Source organism: Oncorhynchus mykiss, chromosome 19, assembly GCF_057628025.1.
Source record: "Oncorhynchus mykiss isolate SJ-2025 chromosome 19, ASM5762802v1, whole genome shotgun sequence".
Classification (NCBI taxonomy): domain Eukaryota; kingdom Metazoa; phylum Chordata; class Actinopteri; order Salmoniformes; family Salmonidae; genus Oncorhynchus; species Oncorhynchus mykiss.
In genome coordinates this window covers 28,922,620-28,941,710 of record NC_143040.1, presented here as the reverse complement: position 1 = coordinate 28,941,710, position 19,091 = coordinate 28,922,620, and the positions used below count along the sequence as shown (strand labels likewise).

At 43.6% G+C, this 19,091-nt stretch overlaps 1 protein-coding gene across 3 annotated transcripts in view; it reads right to left on the bottom strand.

The window, feature by feature from the left end:
• Positions 1-19,091, bottom strand: part of LOC110497517 (catenin alpha-2) — a 652,111-nt gene that overhangs the window by 582,340 nt on the left and 50,680 nt on the right. The window lies entirely within an intron of this gene.

Genomic DNA, 19,091 nt, shown 5'->3' with positions numbered 1-19,091 from the left:
TGGTTTCCCTTTTGTAGTCCGTGATTGTCTGTAGACCCTGCCACTTATGTCTCGTGTCTGAGCCACGTTTTGTCTCTATTCTGACATTTTGCCTGGTTGATTGTATTACGGAGGGAATAACTACTATTTGCATTCAGCCATATTCCCAGTCACCTTGCCATGGTTAAATGAGGTGGGTTCGCACTTTCAGTTTCTGATCCAGAGTCCAATGGCGGGGACCTTTACACCACTCCAGCCAACCCTTGGGATTGTGCATGGTGATCTTGGGATTGTGCATGGTGATCTTAGGCCTGTGTGCGGATGCTTGGCCATGGAAACCCATTTCATGGCGCTCCCAACGAACAGTTCTCGTGCTATGTGCTTCAGAACTCGGCAGTCCCATTCTGTGAGCTTGTGTGGCCTACCACTTCATGGCGGAGTCGTTGTTGCCCCTAGACGTTTCCACTTCACAATAACAGCTCTTACAGGGAGACCGGGGCAGCTCTAGCAGGGGAGAATTTTGACGAACTGACTTGTTGGAATAGGTGGCATCCTATGACGGTGCCACGTTGAAAGCCACCAAGCTCCTTAGTTCGGGCCATTCTACAACCAATGTTTGTCTATGGAGATTGCTTGGCTGTGTGCTCCATGTTATACACCTGCCAGCAATGGGTAATGGCTGAAATAGCCAAATCCTCTAATTTGAAGGGGTGCCCACATACTTTTGGCCATGCAGTGCATCATGGGACTCAAATCAGAAAAAGCTGTCCATGTAGTGGGCAAGGAGAAGAAAAGGGAAGAAATAATGCCACACTTAAGCATCATGGCCCTGAAATCGGGTATTTCTTTGCATCATTTTTACGTTTTATATCCAATAAATATGCCTCAGTTGCCACAGGTGAGTTGCCATTTAGTAGATAAAAGGGGGTAGGGTATTCTAACCACATTGCCTCTTAAACTCCACAACAACTCTACTAGTAGATTCTGCCCTACTGGTAAACAGAATTGCTGTTCCTCGCCAATACACCTTTTACATAGGGCCACTTCATGGACTGAGTACAAGACAGATAGTCCTTTCTGTTCTTCCACCTCTCAAATAACCACCTGGTTGGTGGCCTAGTAGGGACACGGCTGCATCTTTTAGGTTCCACACTGTCTGTAAGCACACGACAGAGAGTAGCAACTTTCATCCATCCCTCCCTCCCAAAATCGGAATGTTTTTAGTTCTAGGGCAAGTCTTGTTCCGCTGGTTTAATGGATTATGACAGTAATGCAGCGTGAGACCCTAATCCGCCAGGCGCCATGAAACGTCTCCCCCTCCCTCCCTACATGACTAAACCTCCATAATGTCTCTGTGTGTGTGCGTGTGTGTGCTTGTGTGTGTGTGTGTATCTGTGAGCGTGCATGCATGCATGTGTGTGTGTGTGTGTACTTGCTTGCATCAATGAACCCGTGCATGTGTGTGTTTATGGGTGTGTTTGTGAGTGTTTAAAATACACAAAGGGATAGCCAGTAGTATATCATGGTATACTGGAAATTCTGGTACTGGAACATGAAAAATGGTTCGGTACTAGAATTTGTGTTACATTCGGTACTTTGTCAAATTTGTATCACGGGTAAAGCCTGTCAATCAGTGCAGCCGTTCCACTTACTCATAGCTAGCCTGCACTGGGAATCTGGGCTGCATCGTGTATAGCTCCATACTCATGCTGCACAGAAATTCACCCACTTGAATAATGTGACACGGTATGTAGACATTTTGAAACTGTTAATTAATGTGACACGGTATGTAGACATTTTGAAACTGTTAATTACTGTTTGCAAAACAATGTCCATACAGGCTGGAACACTTTACAATGGAAGAAGATACGGGCAGCGTCAAGCTTTGTAGGCTAACTTTCCTTGCTAGCTGACAGCGAAAGCAAACATCAATTCACTACCCTAGTACTTTGTCTGTGATATTATGCAAATCCTAATGCAAAATATGCTGATTTCAAAGCAATATGACACCAACAACTTTATTCATTCACTTATTCAGTTTCTCTCTCACGTCTCTCCCAAGGATTATCTATTGCCTCAGTGAACTGACAGCCTCGTGAATGACATCATTACTGGTTAAAGAGACAGCACACATTTTTACCAAATCAATTACTTATACGCAAATGTTGTTGATCAGTACAATGAAATCAGTCCCAAATGGAAGGGAAACTAATTGTTTGTCATCTGTAGCCCCATGAAATCAACCAAAATAAGCACAATAGCTCAATGCATCCACACACTCCTATTGAATAATCATTTCCCTGTATTGCTACATCTTGATTGACCTAGTTCACCAATAGAGATTTACCATTCAAATAAATGTATATTTATTTAATCCTTATTTTACCAGGTAAGTTGATTGAGAAGATGTTGTCATTTACAGCAACAACCTGGAGAATAGTTACATGGGAGAGGAGGGGGGATGAAGGCGTCAATTGGAAGGTGGGGATGATTAGGTGGTCATAATTGTATGAGGGCCAGATTGGGAATTTAGCCAGGACACCGGGGTTAACACCCCTATTCTTATAACAAGTGCCACGGGATCTTTAGTGACCACTGAGAGTCAGGACACCCGTTTAACTTTTTAAGGCTAGGGGGTAGTATTTGGAAGTTTGGATGACTGAGGTGCCCAAAGTAAACTGCCTGTTACTCAGGCCCAGAAGCTAGGATATGCATATGCATGGTATTATTGGATAGAAAACACTCTAAAGTTTCTAAAACTGTTAAAATAATGTCTGTGAGTATAACATAACTGATTCGGCAGGCGAAACCCCGAGGACAATCCATCCAGGAATTTTTTTTTTTTGAGGTCATCGGACCTTTCAATGCTTTTCTATGGGAAAGTCTAATAATTAGGAACCAGATTGCAGTTCCTATGGCTTCCAGTCTTTAGAAATTGTTTCATGCTTGTTTTTTGAAAAACGAAGAAGTATTCGTATTCTTTCGAAGTATCCCTCAGAAGGACTCTGGTCTGTTGGCGCATGTGAATGAGTGCGCGCTCCTCCGTACACCGTATATTCCGTCTTAAATTTTATAGATTATTTAACCTGAGGTTGGATTAGAAACGTTGTTGGAATTGTTTGGACAAAGTTTTCAGTTAACTTTTTAGATTCCTTTGTAGGCATGTTGGAACAGGTGGATTTCTGAATCAAACGCGCCAAATAAAACTGACATTTTTAGGATATAAAGGACTTTATCGAAAAAAGGCTATGAATTCATGTTAATGCAGAAAATGGGTGAGGCACTGTCCTCAGACGATCAAATGCTATGCTTTTGCCGTAAAGCCTATTGTAAATCAGACAACGTGGTTTGATTACCAAGATTCTAAGCTAAAGAATGGTGAATAAAGCTTGTATTTTTATGAATGTTTAATATTATTACTTTTGTATTGTGAATTTCGCGCTCTGCAATTTCACCGGATGTTGTTGAGGTGGGACGCTAAGCGTCCCAACGATCCAAAAGAAGTTAACACCCAATCCGAAAGATGGCACCTTACAAAAGGAGATGACTACAATCCCTGCCCTGGGGCATTGGGATTTTAGACCCTCCTACTGGGCCCTCCAACACCAATTCCAGCAGCATCTGGTCTCCCATCCAGAGACCAACCAGGACCAACCCTGCTTACTTTTCAGAGGCACACCAGCAAAGATGACCATTATATAGTTAGATTGGTTAAAACAATGACCGTACATGCATACCCCAACCAGAAGCCATGGATTACAGGCAACATCCGCACTGGGTTAAAGGCTAGAGCTGCCGCTTTCAAGGACCTGGACTCTAACCCGGAAGCTTATAAGAAACCCCTTTATGCCCTCTGAAAAACCATCAAACAGGCAAAGCGTCAATACAGGACTAAGATCAAATCATACTACACTGGCTCCGACACTCGTCGGTTGTGGCAGGGCTTGCAAACCATTACAGAACACAAAGGGAAGCACAGAGAGCTGCCTAGAGAGCTGCCTAGTGACACGAGCCAATCAGACGAGCTAAATAACCTCTATGCTCACTTTGAGGCAAATAACACTGAAACATGAATGAGAGCACCAGCTGATCCGGAATACTGTGTGACCACGCTCTCCACAGCCAATGTAAGACCTTCAAACAGGTCAACATTCACACGGCCGCAGGACCAGTCGGATTACCAGGACGTGTACTGAGAGCATGCGCTGACCAACTGGCAAGTGTCTTCACTGACATTTTCAACCTCTCACTGTCCGAGTCTGTATTACCAAAATATTTTAAGCAGACCACCACAGTCCTTGTGCCCAAGAACATTAAGGTAACCTGCCTAAATGACTACAAACCCATAGCACTCACGTCGATAGCCATGAAGTGATTTGAAAGGCTGGTCATGGCTCACATCAACACCATCATCCCACTCCAATTTGCATATCGCCCGAACAGATCCACAGATGATGCAATCTCTATTGCACTCCACACTGCCCTTTCCCACCTGGACAAAAGGAACTCCTATGAGAGAATGCTATTAATTGACTACAGCTCAGCATTCAACACCGTAGTGCCTTCTAAGCTCATCAATAAGCTAAGGACCCTGGGACAAAACAGGATCCTGGAATTCCTGACGGGCCGCCCCCAGGTGGTAAGGGTAGGTAACAACACATCCGCCACGCTGATCCTCAACAAAGGGGCCCCTCAGGGGTGCGTGCTCAGTCCCCTCCAGTACTCCCTGTTCACGCATGACTACACGGCCAGGCATGACTCCAACACCATCATTAAGTTTGCCGATGACACAACAGTGGTAGGCCTGATCACCGACAACGACGAGACAACCTATAGGGAGGAGGTCAGAGACCTGGCCGTATGGTGCCAGGACAACAACCTCTACCTTAACCTGTTATGGCTGCAATCCCCCTATCGGGATAAGTGTCATCAACAACCGCTGAATAACATAGCGCTACATACAATAAATATTACTATAAATATTTATATTCATGAATCAATATCAATAAACACAGCTTAGCCTTTTGTTAATTCACCTGTCGTGTCAGATTTTGAAATTATGCTTTACAGCGAAAGCAATCCAAGCATTTGTGTAAGATTAAGTACACTTAGCATCAGGTAGCTCGGTCACGAAAATCAGAAAAGCAATCAAATCAATCGTTTACCTTTGATGATCTTCTAATGTTTTCACTCACGAGACTCCCAGTTACACAACAAATGTTCCGTTTGTTCCATAAAGATGATTTTTATATCCAAAATGCCTCTGTTTGTTTGTCGCGTTATGTTCAGAAATCCACAGGAAAGAGCAGTCACGACAACGCAGACGAAAATTCCAAATAGTTTCCATTATGTCAAACGTTTTTTATAATCAATCCTCAGGTTGTTTTTAAAATATATAATCAATAATATATCAGTCTGAAGACTGTTGACACCTTGAGGAAGCGATAGGAAAAGGAATCTGGTTCATATCCCTTTAAATGGAAGGTTATGGAACATGGCGTTTTCAAAATAGAAGCCACTTCCTGCTTTGATTTTTCTCAGGGTTTCGCCTGGAATATCAGTTCTGCTATACTCACAGACAATATTTTGACAGTTTTGGAAACTTTAGAGTGTTTTCTATCCAATACTAATAATAATATGCATATATTAGCAACTGAGACTGAGGAGCTGGCCATTTACAATGGGCACCTTTTCATCCAAGCTACTCAATACTGCCATATGAAGTTAACGTGATCAAGACAAAAGGGTAGTGGGTAGTGGGTAGTGCGTACGGCCCAGTACATCACTGGGCCCAAGCTTCCTGCCATCCAGGACCTTTACACCAGGCAGTGTCAGAGTAAGGCCCTAAATATTGTCAAAGACTCCAACCACGCAAGTTATAGACTGTTCTCTCTGCTATCACACGACAAGCAGAACCAGCGCACCAAGTCTAGGTCCAAGATGCTTCTAAACAGCTTCTACCCCCAAGCCATAAGACTCCTGAACATCTAATCAAATAGCTACCCAGACTATTTGCATTGCCCCCCCCCCCTCTTTTACACCGCTGATACTCACTGTTATCATCTATGCATAGTCACGTTAATAACTCTACCTACATGTACATAATACCTCAACTCACCGGTGCCCCCGCACATTGACTCTATACCGGTACCCACCTGTGTATAGTCTCGCTATTGTTATTTTACATTTGCTCTTTAATTACTTCTTACTTTAAGTTCTTATTCTTACTCTAATTCTTTTTTCAACTGCATTGTTGGTTAGGGGCTCGTAAGTAAGCATTTCACTGTAAGGTCACAACACCTGTGGAATTCGGCACATGTGACTAATACATTTTCATTTGATTTGAGCAAAGTCAAATTGACTGTATGATTGTATAATTGATCCATTAATGCCTACATGGCTGTCTCAGAAAAATGTTGTTGTAAAATGATATTGAACACAAAAGATGCCAACGATTGAAAATAGCAGTAGTTGGGGTTATCTGTCTGAATCAAGTGCCATTCTATGACTTTGGCTAATATGCCTCCATTTTTTTGTTGTGCTTTCGCCTTGGTATCGCTTTGGTATCGACTATTGTGATACTAAACCTGGTATAGGAATCAAAGTAAAACTTTTGGTATTGTGACAACACTGTTAGCCAGTAACTTGAGCCAGGCCCTGGACCCTGGAAAGAGGGGGTGAAGGCATTCACTGCTCATAGCCAACACAGGCATTCAATCCATTCTCACCAGAGCACTAACGCTAGCACAGTAGCGAGGCTTCCGCGTGCCAAATTGCAAGTTAGCCAACGCTGCTGATTTTACGCTCGACCACACTCGCAAGCATGCTACCAGGCCCTGTGCCATTCTACACTGCAGGATAGCCAGCATTGCCACTTTATCCGCTCGCTGGTGCCTGCCATGTTGACTCTGTAGCAAATTAGCATTGCTGTCCACAAAGGCAAGGTTGCTCCTACTTAATGGGGAGTATGTTACACTTTTAGGAAACATGGCTACAATTGTGTGCGTTTACACTCCACTCAATCACTGGACATGGCTCCAACCAGCTCTCAAAACCCTCAACTCCTCCAGACTCCCACGCTTCTTACCGCGACTCTTCACGACTTGGCATTACGACTCATCAGATAGAGAGCTCATTTGGCCGTTAGCTACTCTGCGTTGGCGTTAGCGAGTCTTCTGTTAACTTCCCTTTGTTACATGGTGAGAGAAGCGGGCATATCGCCTCAACATTGGCACTGGTGTAAATTACACTCCAGGCATTACACAGAGCAGATTATGTTCTTAATCATTCATTGTGTGTTAATTCAAATCACTGTCTGCTTTACAAGATTTGGCTTGGCTAGGCTAAGTAATTAAAACAGAAAATTACTGCACAAAACAGACAAAAATAAAGGACAGCAAAGTGGGACACAGCTAGACTCTGGCTTCAATGAGATTGCTGGGAGAAGGATAATGCAATTCCCATATCCTCTCTCTGTATGACGACATATCAGGTCAACCGGTCTCTATACTGTAAAAGCGTACATAAAAGCCAACTGTCTTCGCATAACTGATGTGCATACAGTACACGCCTTAGAGGGACAAAATACATAATTCATTGTTCTCTCCACTCCCCTCCCCCAATACACATGAGCACATGCATGAGTGCACACACACACACACACACACGCACACACACACAATAAATAACTGCTGTACAATGGCCTGCTGTGATCACCTATAGCCCTGACGGCAAACGCCATTATCCCTCTTCTCAGTCTCTTCAAAGCTGCACACACACACACACAACACGGGTATTTTGCTGATCAAACTCCAGGCCTGGGCTGCTCTGCATCGAAACCCGACTTTGCTCTTTGCCAAAGTGACAAGGAGAACACCAAGACCTGCAGTGTGCTTCCAGAGTTAACAATGCATGCATAATCATCCACCTTCTCCATTGTCAATTATTTAGACTTCCAAGGAGAGGTACGCTGGTTAGGAGAGCACTGAGTTAATGCAGTATGAGTCAACGACAATGTGCTGTAAGGGCCGTAGCGCCCATTATGGCTATGTTCCATCTGAAGAATCAATACAAGACAGTTGGCCCCCGAGATCAAACATGAACCCAGAGACAGAGAGAGGGAGAGAGAGAAAGAAAGAGAGACGGGGGGGGGGGGGGCAGAAAAAGGGGAGAGGGAGAGAGAGATGGGGAGACACAGGAATAGTTAGCGAGAGAGAGAGTGAAGAAGTTAAGAAGACTCACCATGAATGACTCCATGTTAGTGGTACAATAACTAGCATGGGGAATCAGATAGTCAGTCACCTCTCAAAGGCGGTTTCTAGGCTCTAAGTGCTCAGTGCTCTGCAGGAGTGGCGTCAGAAGAACCACCAGTGGCTTCCAACAGCTACTGTACCAGACCTCCAGCTCGATATCTCTTATCCTCAGAAAACGTTTTTCAGAACCCCCCCCAAAAAACGATCGAAACGACATGCAGAGAGCGAAGAGCATCAGACACATCAACATCATCCCCAAACATCCCTGTGACTGGCGGAAATCCCTTCCAAGAAACGGGATTAGGGGCAGAGTAGAGCGGGAGCAGCAAATCCACTTTGCATTGCCCTCGACCAGGGCACATTTCCCATCACTCTTTCTACAGAGCCAATACAGGTTCTCTCTCTCTCTCTGAGTGCTCGCTGACATGTCCCCTTCGTTCGCTATGGAGTTTACTATGAACAACCCGCCAGTAATTTCCTCAGAGCATGGTTGCGTCCCAAGTCGCATGCACCATATTCCCTTTAAAGTGCACTCTGTTTGACCAGAGCCCATAGGGTTTCGGTCAAAAGTAGCGCACTAGGGTGCCATTTGGGACGCAGGCCATAACTCAGACAGCAAAGTGGACATGTAGTGTGGCTGTCGACGCCACTGGAGACAGTCATATGAAAAAAATAAAAGAAAAACCTGACATGTCTAAGGTCTGGAGCCCACATGACAAACTGTAGTAGTCAATAGTAGCCTATCGGGACAAAGCTTTGCTGAAGCAATCACTCCATCGAAATTCGCTGCTCAATTATACTACCAAAGTACCCTCCGTGCCAAAACCCACAATACCATTCATCTCTATACTCTAGAGGGTTTGGGTTCAGAGGTCCCTGTTGTATTTTAGAGATGTAGAGACATTGATGGATTGGGTCCCGGCTATAGAGGAGTGTGTGAAATGCAATTATGAAGAGCGAGCAGGCAGGAATCCAAGGGGCGCCTAACCTCCTCACATGGAGGCGACCACAAACAACATGACATTCATTATAGGTGGTCAATTACTTCCTCTTATGGCAGTAACATAATTGTTCCCGGGCTGTTTTTGGGGGTGGGGCATGTCAGATTCAGAAAGAGGAGTCGTTGGGTTATCCGTTCCGGGAAGAAAACCCTTCTTAACTCAATCGATGTGCTTTAAGCCTGTTGCGAGGGGAGGGGTCACCGGGCTGATGCATCCATCTAACCAACCACAACCCAATCAATCCTAACCAATACATTGCTTCCTAACTGTACATTGTCTCTTCTTCTGTGGACATTAAGGGAGGTGAACGGCTCTAAAGGAAGAAAGTCCATAATGATGAAAGTCCCGCACTGGCCAATGAGGTGTCAAAGGTCACTGCAGGGTTCAAAGACTCACTGGGAGGTGGACATGTGGGAGGGTTGAAGCATGTTAAATGTGCATAGCGTCAACCCGACAGCAACAACGTAACCTTCATACATTCTTTACCTGTTGTCATATCTGAACAGCAATACAAAAGGCATAAGCTTTCCTTTCCTGTGTCATTTGTTGATGCTAATAGCAATATATTTCTAGGTTTTAGGCTGCCTGTAGCGTGGCTGGAAATTAAAATGAATTTATAATGATTTCAATATCATTTAATTATTACGTTTATATAGACTGTGGCTCCTCAACTGTAAAAAAAAAGAAAAAACGATATTTGGGAGATTAATGTTTTGTATGTATGAATCTGACCAGATTAGACTGATGAATGTTTTGTATGTATAAATCTGACCAGATTAGACCGATGAATGTTTTGTATGTATAAATCTGACCAGATTAGACTGATGAATGTTTTGTATGTATGAATCTGACCAGATTAGACTGATGAATGTTTTGTATGTATGAATCTGACCCGATTAGACTGATGAATGTTTTGTATTTATGAATCTGACCAGATTAGATTGATGAATGTTTTGTATGTATGAATCTGACCAGATTAGACTGATGAATGTTTTGTATGTATGAATCGGACCAGATTAGACTGATGAATGTTTTGTATGTATGAATCTGACCAGATTAGACTGATGAATGTTTTGTATGTATGAATCTGACCAGATTAGATTGATGAATGTTTTGTATGTATGAATCTGACCAGATTAGATTGATGAATGTTTTGTATGTATGAATCTGACCAGATTAGACTGATGAATGCTACCTAATAATACATTCCCAAAAGAGTACGAACAGAAAAATAAACACTATTTCATCTGAAAACAGACACGTTAGCACATCAAAGGGGTTGTGGAAAGGAGAACATCCCATCCCTAAACTCTATGGGCGAGGCGTTTAGACAAGGGCGTCAATGTGCATCCCCCTCGTCTCAAATAGATATTCAACTTAGGTAAACATTCACACACCACCAGCCAGGTAGTTAGAATTTTCATAGATTTGTCTTCTAGTGATGGACTTTAGCAGACTGCCATTTAGTAGCTCACTGGCTGGTAGTGGTCCTCTGTGCACTGCATCCTGTGGCTGATTTGTTGTTAGAGTGTTGGACTAGTAACCGGAAGGTTGCAAGTTCAAATCCCCGAGCTGACAAGGTACAAATCTGTCGTTCTGCCCCTGAACAGACAGTTAACCCACTGTTCCCAGGCCGTCATTGAAAATAAGAATTTGTTCTTAACTGACTTGCCTGGTTAAATAAAGGTAAAATAAATACAATTTGGCACACACACAGAGAGAGAGAGCGAGAGAGATCACAACAAGCTCTCACAGTCTCACTGCAGAATTAGATGTTCATCCACGTTCTCCAAACGTCAAATTTCAAATTGCTCCAAACATCACATTTGAAAGGTAAGGATTAAGTTTGGGCACTCATTCCAACTGGTTATGGTAAGGGTTAAGGTTTGGGATAGGGTAAAAAAGATATATATATAATAAAAAACAATGTCCGAGACTGGGTTCGAACACGGAACCTTCTGATGGGACTCCTTGACAGTAATAGTTGCCGCTAGTGGATGGTAGTGGACGGTTTTGGAATGCATTTCCTGGCGTCCTCAGGACATGGGATAGAAGTCCAATTTCAACATCAACCTTGAACAATCTCCCTCGAGATTATGCATTTATATGATGTCAAAAACCATGGACAACCAAACACAAATACTACCAAGCGCCTTTTCACATATATTGTATGAAAACTGTGATGTAGCCTTTAAACATGTTCTCAACATAACCACCTTCAGATTCTGTAGTGTACCAAATGGCACCCTATGGGCCCTGGTCAAAAGTGTACACTATATATTTAACTACGCAAGTCAGTTAAGAACAAATTCTTATTTACATGACGGCCTGCCGGGGAACTTGTCGTTCTGCCCCTGCCTTGTTCAGATCGACAGATTTTTTTCCTTGTCAGCTCGGGGATTCAATCAAGAAACCTTTTGGTTACTGGCCCAACGCACTAACTGCTAGGCTACCTACCGCCCCACTTTACAGGGAATAGGGTGCCATTTGGGATACAAGTGCTGCGTAACAACCAGTGTCCTGTTGGACAAGAGGAGGATAATCTGAGCAGACAATGGATTGATAGGAATTTCATAAAACACACACACACACACACACACACACACACACACACACTGACTCTCACTCACACACACTCACTCACACGCATGCACAAACACTCACTCACACGCATGCACAAACAAACACACACACACACACACTGACTCTCTCACACACACACACGCGCGCTGTCTCACGCACGCACCCACACACACACACAGACAGAAGGGGGCCACATGGTCCCACCACCAAAGGATCAGCATATGGATCAACGTCCATGCTGCTGCCTCTGTCTGCACAGATAAGCTATATGGCCCACAGAAAAATCTGCGGGCCCACAGAAAAATCTGCATCCCAAATGGAACCCTATTCCCTAAAGTGCACTATTAGGAATTAGGATGTAATTTGGGACTCAGACATAATCTGGCCTAGCTAGCATGTGATGGGCAGAAACAATACTGGTAAGCCCTCCCCTCCCTCACATCCCATAGTGCTCCCCAAGGCAATTTTGCATGAGGCCACCACAGACACATCTAGGGTGCCACTTGGGACGCACCCATAGCACCCTCAAAGCAACATAGTAGGCTTTGAGGGGTTTTTAAACGTACCCGGCCAGGCGCGATAAATTATCAGGGATCGGCCGGCATGGTCTGCCTGTGCTTGGGGAGATAATGTCGGCCCTTTCAGCACACGCGGGTAGCAGCCACACTGAGTTCGACAGGTTCTGTCTGTGTTTTTCCCTCTTCTCTCGATCAATGGCGATTACCAGAGACATAGGGACAGGCTCGTCTCATTCAGGCAAAGCGAAGTGCAAAGTGGTACGTCACAAGCTGTGTTGGTTGACCTTTTGAACCTTTTGGGGTAGTACTTTATTTTACAGTCAAGGTATTACCAGGTATTTACGAACAAACGGTATTACAACAAATTACATTGCCCTTCGCATCACAAAACGTCCAACTCAGTAGGTTAGTTCATGATCTCACTGGATTATTGAAGACCGGGTCACACATTACCCATACACAAAGTATTACAGTACGTAGTTAGGGCACCCAGAAATCAGAAGTGACACAGTAAAACAGAAATTAGAAATGTATAACATATGAACCACTGATAAACACCCTTTGTGGCAGAAAGTACATATTCATACCACAAAATGTTCTAGTAAAAAAAAGGTCAATACCATTGGAACAAGCATTGCAAAATAATAAAGTGCTACGTTCGTTTTTTACTGTGTTTTTTATTTATTTATTTTTTATTTCACCTTTATTTAACCAGGTAGGCAAGTTGAGAACAAGTTCTCATTTACAATTGCGACCTGGCCAAGATAAAGCAAAGCAGTTCGACACATACAACGACACAGAGTTACGCATGGAGTAAAACAAACATACAGTCAATAATACAGTATAAACAAGTCTATATACGATGTGAGCAAATGAGGTGAGATAAGGGAGGTAAAGGCAAAAAAAGGCCATGGTGGCAAAGTAAATACAATATAGCAAGTAAAACACTGGAATGGTAGATTTGCAGTGGAAGAATGTGCAAAGTAGAAATAAAAATTATGGGGTGCAAAGGAGCAAAATAAATAAATAAATACAGTAGGGAAAGAGGTAGTTGTTTGGGCTAAATTATAGGTGGGCTATGTACAGGTGCAGTAATCTGTGAGCTGCTCTGACAGCTGGTGCTTAAAGCTAGTGAGGGAGATAAGTGTTTCCAGTTTCAGAGATTTTTGTAGTTCGTTCCAGTCATTGGCAGCAGAGAACTGGAAGGAGAGGCGGCCAAAGAAAGAATTGGTTTTGGAGAGATATACCTGCTGGAGCGCGTGCTACAGGTGGGTGATGCTATGGTGACCAGTGAGCTGAGATAAGGGGGGACTTTACCTAGCAGGGTCTTGTAGATGACATGGAGCCAGTGGGTTTGGCGACGAGTATGAAGCGAGGGCCAGCCAACGAGAGCGTACAGGTCGCAATGGTGGGTAGTATATAGGGCTTTGGTGACAAAACGGATTGCACTGTGATAGACTGCATCCAATTTGCTGAGTAGGGTATTGGAGGCCACTTTGTAAATGACATCGCCGAAATCGAGGATTGGTAGAATGGTCAGCTTTACAAGGGTATGTTTGGAAGCATGAGTGAAGGATGCTTGGTTGCGAAATAGGAAGCCAATTCTAGATTTAACTTTGGATTGGAGATGTTTGATGTGGGTCTGGAAGGAGAGTTTACAGTCTAACCAGACACCTAGGTATTTGTAGTTGTCCACGTATTCTAAGTCAGAGCCGGCCAGGGTAATGATGTTGGACAGGCGGGCAGGTGCAGGCAGCGATCGGTTGAAGAGCATGCATTTAGTTTTACTTGTATTTAAGAGCAATTGGAGGCCACGGAAAGAGAGTTGTATGGCATTGAAGCTTGCCTGGAGGGTTGTTAACACAGTGTCCAAAGAAGGGCCAGAAGTATACAAAATGGTGTCGTCTGCGTAGAGGAGGATCAGAGACTCACCAGCAGCAAGAGCGACATCATTGATGTATACAGAGAAGAGAGTCGGTCCAAGAATTTAACCCTGTGGCACCCCCATAGAGACTGCCAGAGGTCCGGACAGCAGACCCTCTGATTTGACACACTGAACTCTATCAGGGAAGTAGTTGGTGAACCAGGCGAGGCAATCATCTGAGAAACCAAGGTTGTCGAGTCTGCCGATGAGGATGTGGTGATTGACAGAGTCGAAAGCCCTGGCCAGATCAATGAATAAGGCTGCAGGGTAATGTTTCTTATCGATGGCGGTTAAGATATCGTTTAGGACCTTGAGCGTGGCTGAGGTGCACCCATGACCAGCACTGAAACCAGATTGCATAGCAGAGAAGGTATGGTGAGATTCGAAATGGTCGGTAATCTGTTTGTTGACTTGGCTTTCGAAGACCTTAGAAAGGCAGGGTAGGATAGATATAGGTCTGTAGCAGTTTGGGTCAAGAGTGTCCCCCCCCTTTGAAGAGGGGGATGACTGCAGCTGCTTTCCAATCTTTGGGAATCTCAGACGACACGAAAGAGAGGTTGAACAGGCTAGTAATAGGGGTGGCAACAATTTCGGCAGATTATTTTAGAAACAAAGGGTCCAGATTGTCTAGCCCGGCTGATTTGTAGGGGTCCAGATTTTTGCAGCTCTTTCAGAACATCAGCTGACTGGATTTGGGAGAAGGAGAAATGGGGAAGGCTTGGGCGAGTTGCTGTGGGGGGTGCAGTGCTGTTGACCGGGTTAGGAGTAGCCAGGTGGAAAGCATGGCCAGCCGTAGAAAAATGCTTATTGAAATTCTCAATTATAGTGGATTTATCAGTGGTGACAGTGTTTCCTATCTTCAGTGCAGTGGGCAGCTGGGAGGAGGTGTTCTTATTCTCCATCAACTTTACAGTGTCCCAGAACTTTTTTCAGTTAGTGTTGCAGGAAGCAAATTTCTGATTGAAAAAGCTAGCCTTGGCTTTTGTAACTGCCTGTGTATGATGGTTTCTAGCTTCCCTGAACAGCTGCATATCACGGGCGCTGTTCGATGCTAATGCAGAACGCCATAGGATGTTTTTGTGTTGGTTAAGGGCAGTCAGGTCTGGGGAGAACCAAGGGCTATATATGTTCCTGGTTCTACATTTCTTGAATGGGGCATGCTTATTTAAGATGGTTAGGAAGGCATTTAAAAAAAAACAGGCATCCTCTACTGACGGGATGAGATCAATATCCTTCCAGGATACCCCGGCCAGGTCGATTAGAAAGGCCTGCTCGCTGAAGTGTTTCAGGGAGCATTTGACAGTGATGAGTGGAGGTCGTTTGACCGCTGACCCATTACGGATGCAGGCAATGAGGCAGTGATCGCTGAGATCTTGGTTGAAGACAGCAGAGGTGTATTTAGAGGGCAAGTTGGTTAGGATGATATCTATGAGGGTGCCCGTGTTTAAGGCTTTGGGGAGGTACCTGGTAGGTTCATGTATAATTTGTGTGAGATTGAGGGCATCGATTGTAGGATGGCTGGGGTGTTAAGCATGTTCCAGTTTAGGTCGCCTAGCAGCACGAGCTCTGAAGATAGATGGGGGGCAATCAGTTCACATATGGTGTCCAGAGCACAGCTGGGGGCAGAGGGTGGTCTATAGCAGGCGGCAACTGTGAGAGACTTGTTTTTAGAGAGGTGGATTTTTAAAAGTAGAAGTTCAAATTGTTTGGGTACAGACCTGGATAGTAGGACAGAACTCTGCAGGCTATCTTTGCAGTAGATTGCAACACCGCCCCATTTGGCAGTTCTATCTTGTCTGAAAATGTTGTAGTTTGGGATGAAAATTTCAGATTTTTTTTTTTTTTTTTTTTTTTTTTCTAAGCCAGGATTCAGACACAGCTAGAGCATCCGGGTTGGCAGAGTGTGCTAAAGCAGTGAATAAAACAAACTTAGGGAGGAGGCTTCTAATGTTAACATGCATGAAACCAAGGCTATTACGGTTACAGAAGTCATCAAAAGAGAGCACCTGGGGAATAGGAGTGGAGCTAGGCACTGCAGGGCCTGGATTCACCTCTACATCGCCAGAGGAACAGAGGAGGAGTAGGATAAGGGTACGGGCTAAAAGCAATAAGAATTGGTCGTCTAGAACGTCTGGAACAGAGAGTAAAAGGAGGTTTCTGGGGGCGATAAAATAGCTTCAAGGTATAATGTACAGACAAAGGTATGGTAGGATGTGAATACAGTGGAGGTAAACCTAGGTATTGAGTGATGATGAGAGAGATATTGTCTCTAGAAACATAATTGAAACCAGGAGATGTCATTGCATGTGTGGGTGGTGGAACTAATAGGTTGGAAAAGATATAGTGAGCAGGACTAGAGGCTCTACAGTGAAATAAGCCAATAAACACTAACCAGAACAGCAATGGACAAGGCATATTGACATTAAGGAGAGGCATGCTTAGTCGAGTGATCATAAGGGTCCAGTGAGTAGTGAGGTTGGTTGGGATTCAGACAGCTAGCCGGGCCATCGGTAGCAAGCTAGCATAGGATGGAGGTCTGTTTTTAGCCACCTCGTGCGTTTCCGTCGGTAGGATTAGTGGGGTTCCGTGTGGTAGAGGGGATGAATCCAATTCGCAAAAAAAAAAAACAATAGATATAATTATAGCGGCACAAGAAAAAATAAATAAATTAAAATAAATTAAAATAAATTGTTTAAAGTTTCAAGTCGTTTGGTGTAACCACGCGGCTCAGACTTCCTTTTGCTTCTTAACTCAATTACAGGCACAATAATTGACTCAAATAATTATAGAGAAGTTTGAAAAACGTTCCATGATAATAGACAAGCTAATTAAAAAGGGCTGTTAACTTTGTTAAGGACTCTCATTAAGGTCTATAGAAATGATGGTTAGTCCATCACTTTTAATTCATTACGTTTCCAAATGAAAAGAAAACAAATACACACAAAAAAAATCAGCAGAGAAATAACTATGATTATCTGCATTAGGAGGACGTTTGATTGATGCGGTGAGTTCTTCTATTACTGGAGGGAGTGAGATAAGACACCCACGCCAACTCAAGTCACCCACGGTAACAGCGTTCTCCTTCCAGGCAGAGAAACGACCAACACATAAAACAACTGATAATGCTGTAGGACTTTAGAGGAGCTTTATGGAAAGACGAGCAGGGTGTATTCTGGATCAAAATAGGGCTTAGGTGGTGGGCGTTGGCATGGGTGTGGCCAATGGCGTGGTCGGTGACCGGAAACTTTACCGGCCCTCCCGTTGGCTTCAGTGAAAAAATTGAGCTGGGGGACCCATGCCATGACAAAAAGAAATAGACGAAAACAATCAAATTTTAGATTCTCCGTAACTGTCTAGTTTTTATTTTGGTGATTGTTAGTTCTCAAAGATGAAAAATATATACACTACCAGTCAAAATGTTACAATTTTATACATTGTAGAATAATAGTGAAGACATCAAAACTATGAAATAACTCACATGGAATAATGTAATGACCAAAAGTGTTAAACAAATCAAAATATATTTGAGATTTGAGATTCTTCAAAGTAGCCACCCTTTGCCTTGATGACAGCTTCGCACACTCTAACATTGTTAATGTCTTCCTTTGTTTAAATTATTTGATTTTGACAAGGTGTGGCGCCAATTTGGCAAGATTAAAGTTTGTGATTAAATTGAATGTGTTTTTTTTTTTCAATAATTAGTGTATGTATTTTGGTTAGAGTTTTGTATGTGCTTGCATTTTGTTTGGAGCCAGTTGTTCTAAAGGGTCATTCTCTGGGTTGTGGTGTTTGCACAAGAGAGCCTTGTGATGATAATATTATGGAGTGCACGGGGAAATCTCCCAAGTTCTGCCCTGCAGGCTAGGTTTGGGGCATTTCTGTGCACACCTAGAATATTTGTACAACATTCCAGGTGTATTAAATAATTTAAGCCCCAATCTTATGGCCATCTAAACTGCACAGATGAATTTATAGTCAAACCAAGGTAAGTATAGATGGTGGTGTGTGTTTTTCTCTTTTCTCGCTTACATCAGGCTTACTTTCAAGTTGTACTTTTTAATGAGAGATAAAAAAGTTATATTTTTTAATGTGCCACCATTCATTAGAGATGAAGTGTTGGAGCAAGAATTCTCTTTTTTATTTTTGGATGCAAATCTCCTTTGCTGAAACATGTATCTCATAGGAGACAGGTGCACATGATTTTAAAGAAGGATACTGATGAACTGAATTTAGTGTTCAGTTTTAAGACTAACAGAAACGATTGTGTTCTACGCTTCTACTGAATCAATGAAATGCTTTGGCTGTGGAAGAGAGGGGCATCTGGTACATTATTGTCCCCGAGAACGAGAGCGCAGAGCCCGGTAGCAGCTCTAGCGCTGGTGCAGCTAATGCACCACCGCGAAGGGATGAACACACTAAGGGTGCAGCAGAAGGGAGGAGGTGGGCAGATGTGGTTGGGAAAGTAGGAGAGGAGAGCGGGGTGGCAATTGTGGGTGGATCAGAGCAAAGAGGGTGGGGAAACAGCTGGTGAGAATGCGACTAGTGTCGCTGAGTCGTTGCTGGAAAATGAAAGTGGAGTCCAAGAGGAGATTGAAACAACGGAAAATGAAGCAGCTGCACCGAGGGTTAAGAGGAGGAATTTAAGGGGTGATGAAGGGTTTAATTCCAAGAGGAAGGTGGAGATTGATAAACACATAGTAATGTTGAAAATTAAGTTGTGGCAACAGGAGTGTGTGTGGGTGGGGAGTGGGGTGGGGGGGGGGCAGTGGTGTGTAGTCATAAAAGCTCAAAAAGTGGGGGTGTGGCTATCCTGTTCTCACAAGGTTATTTGCCT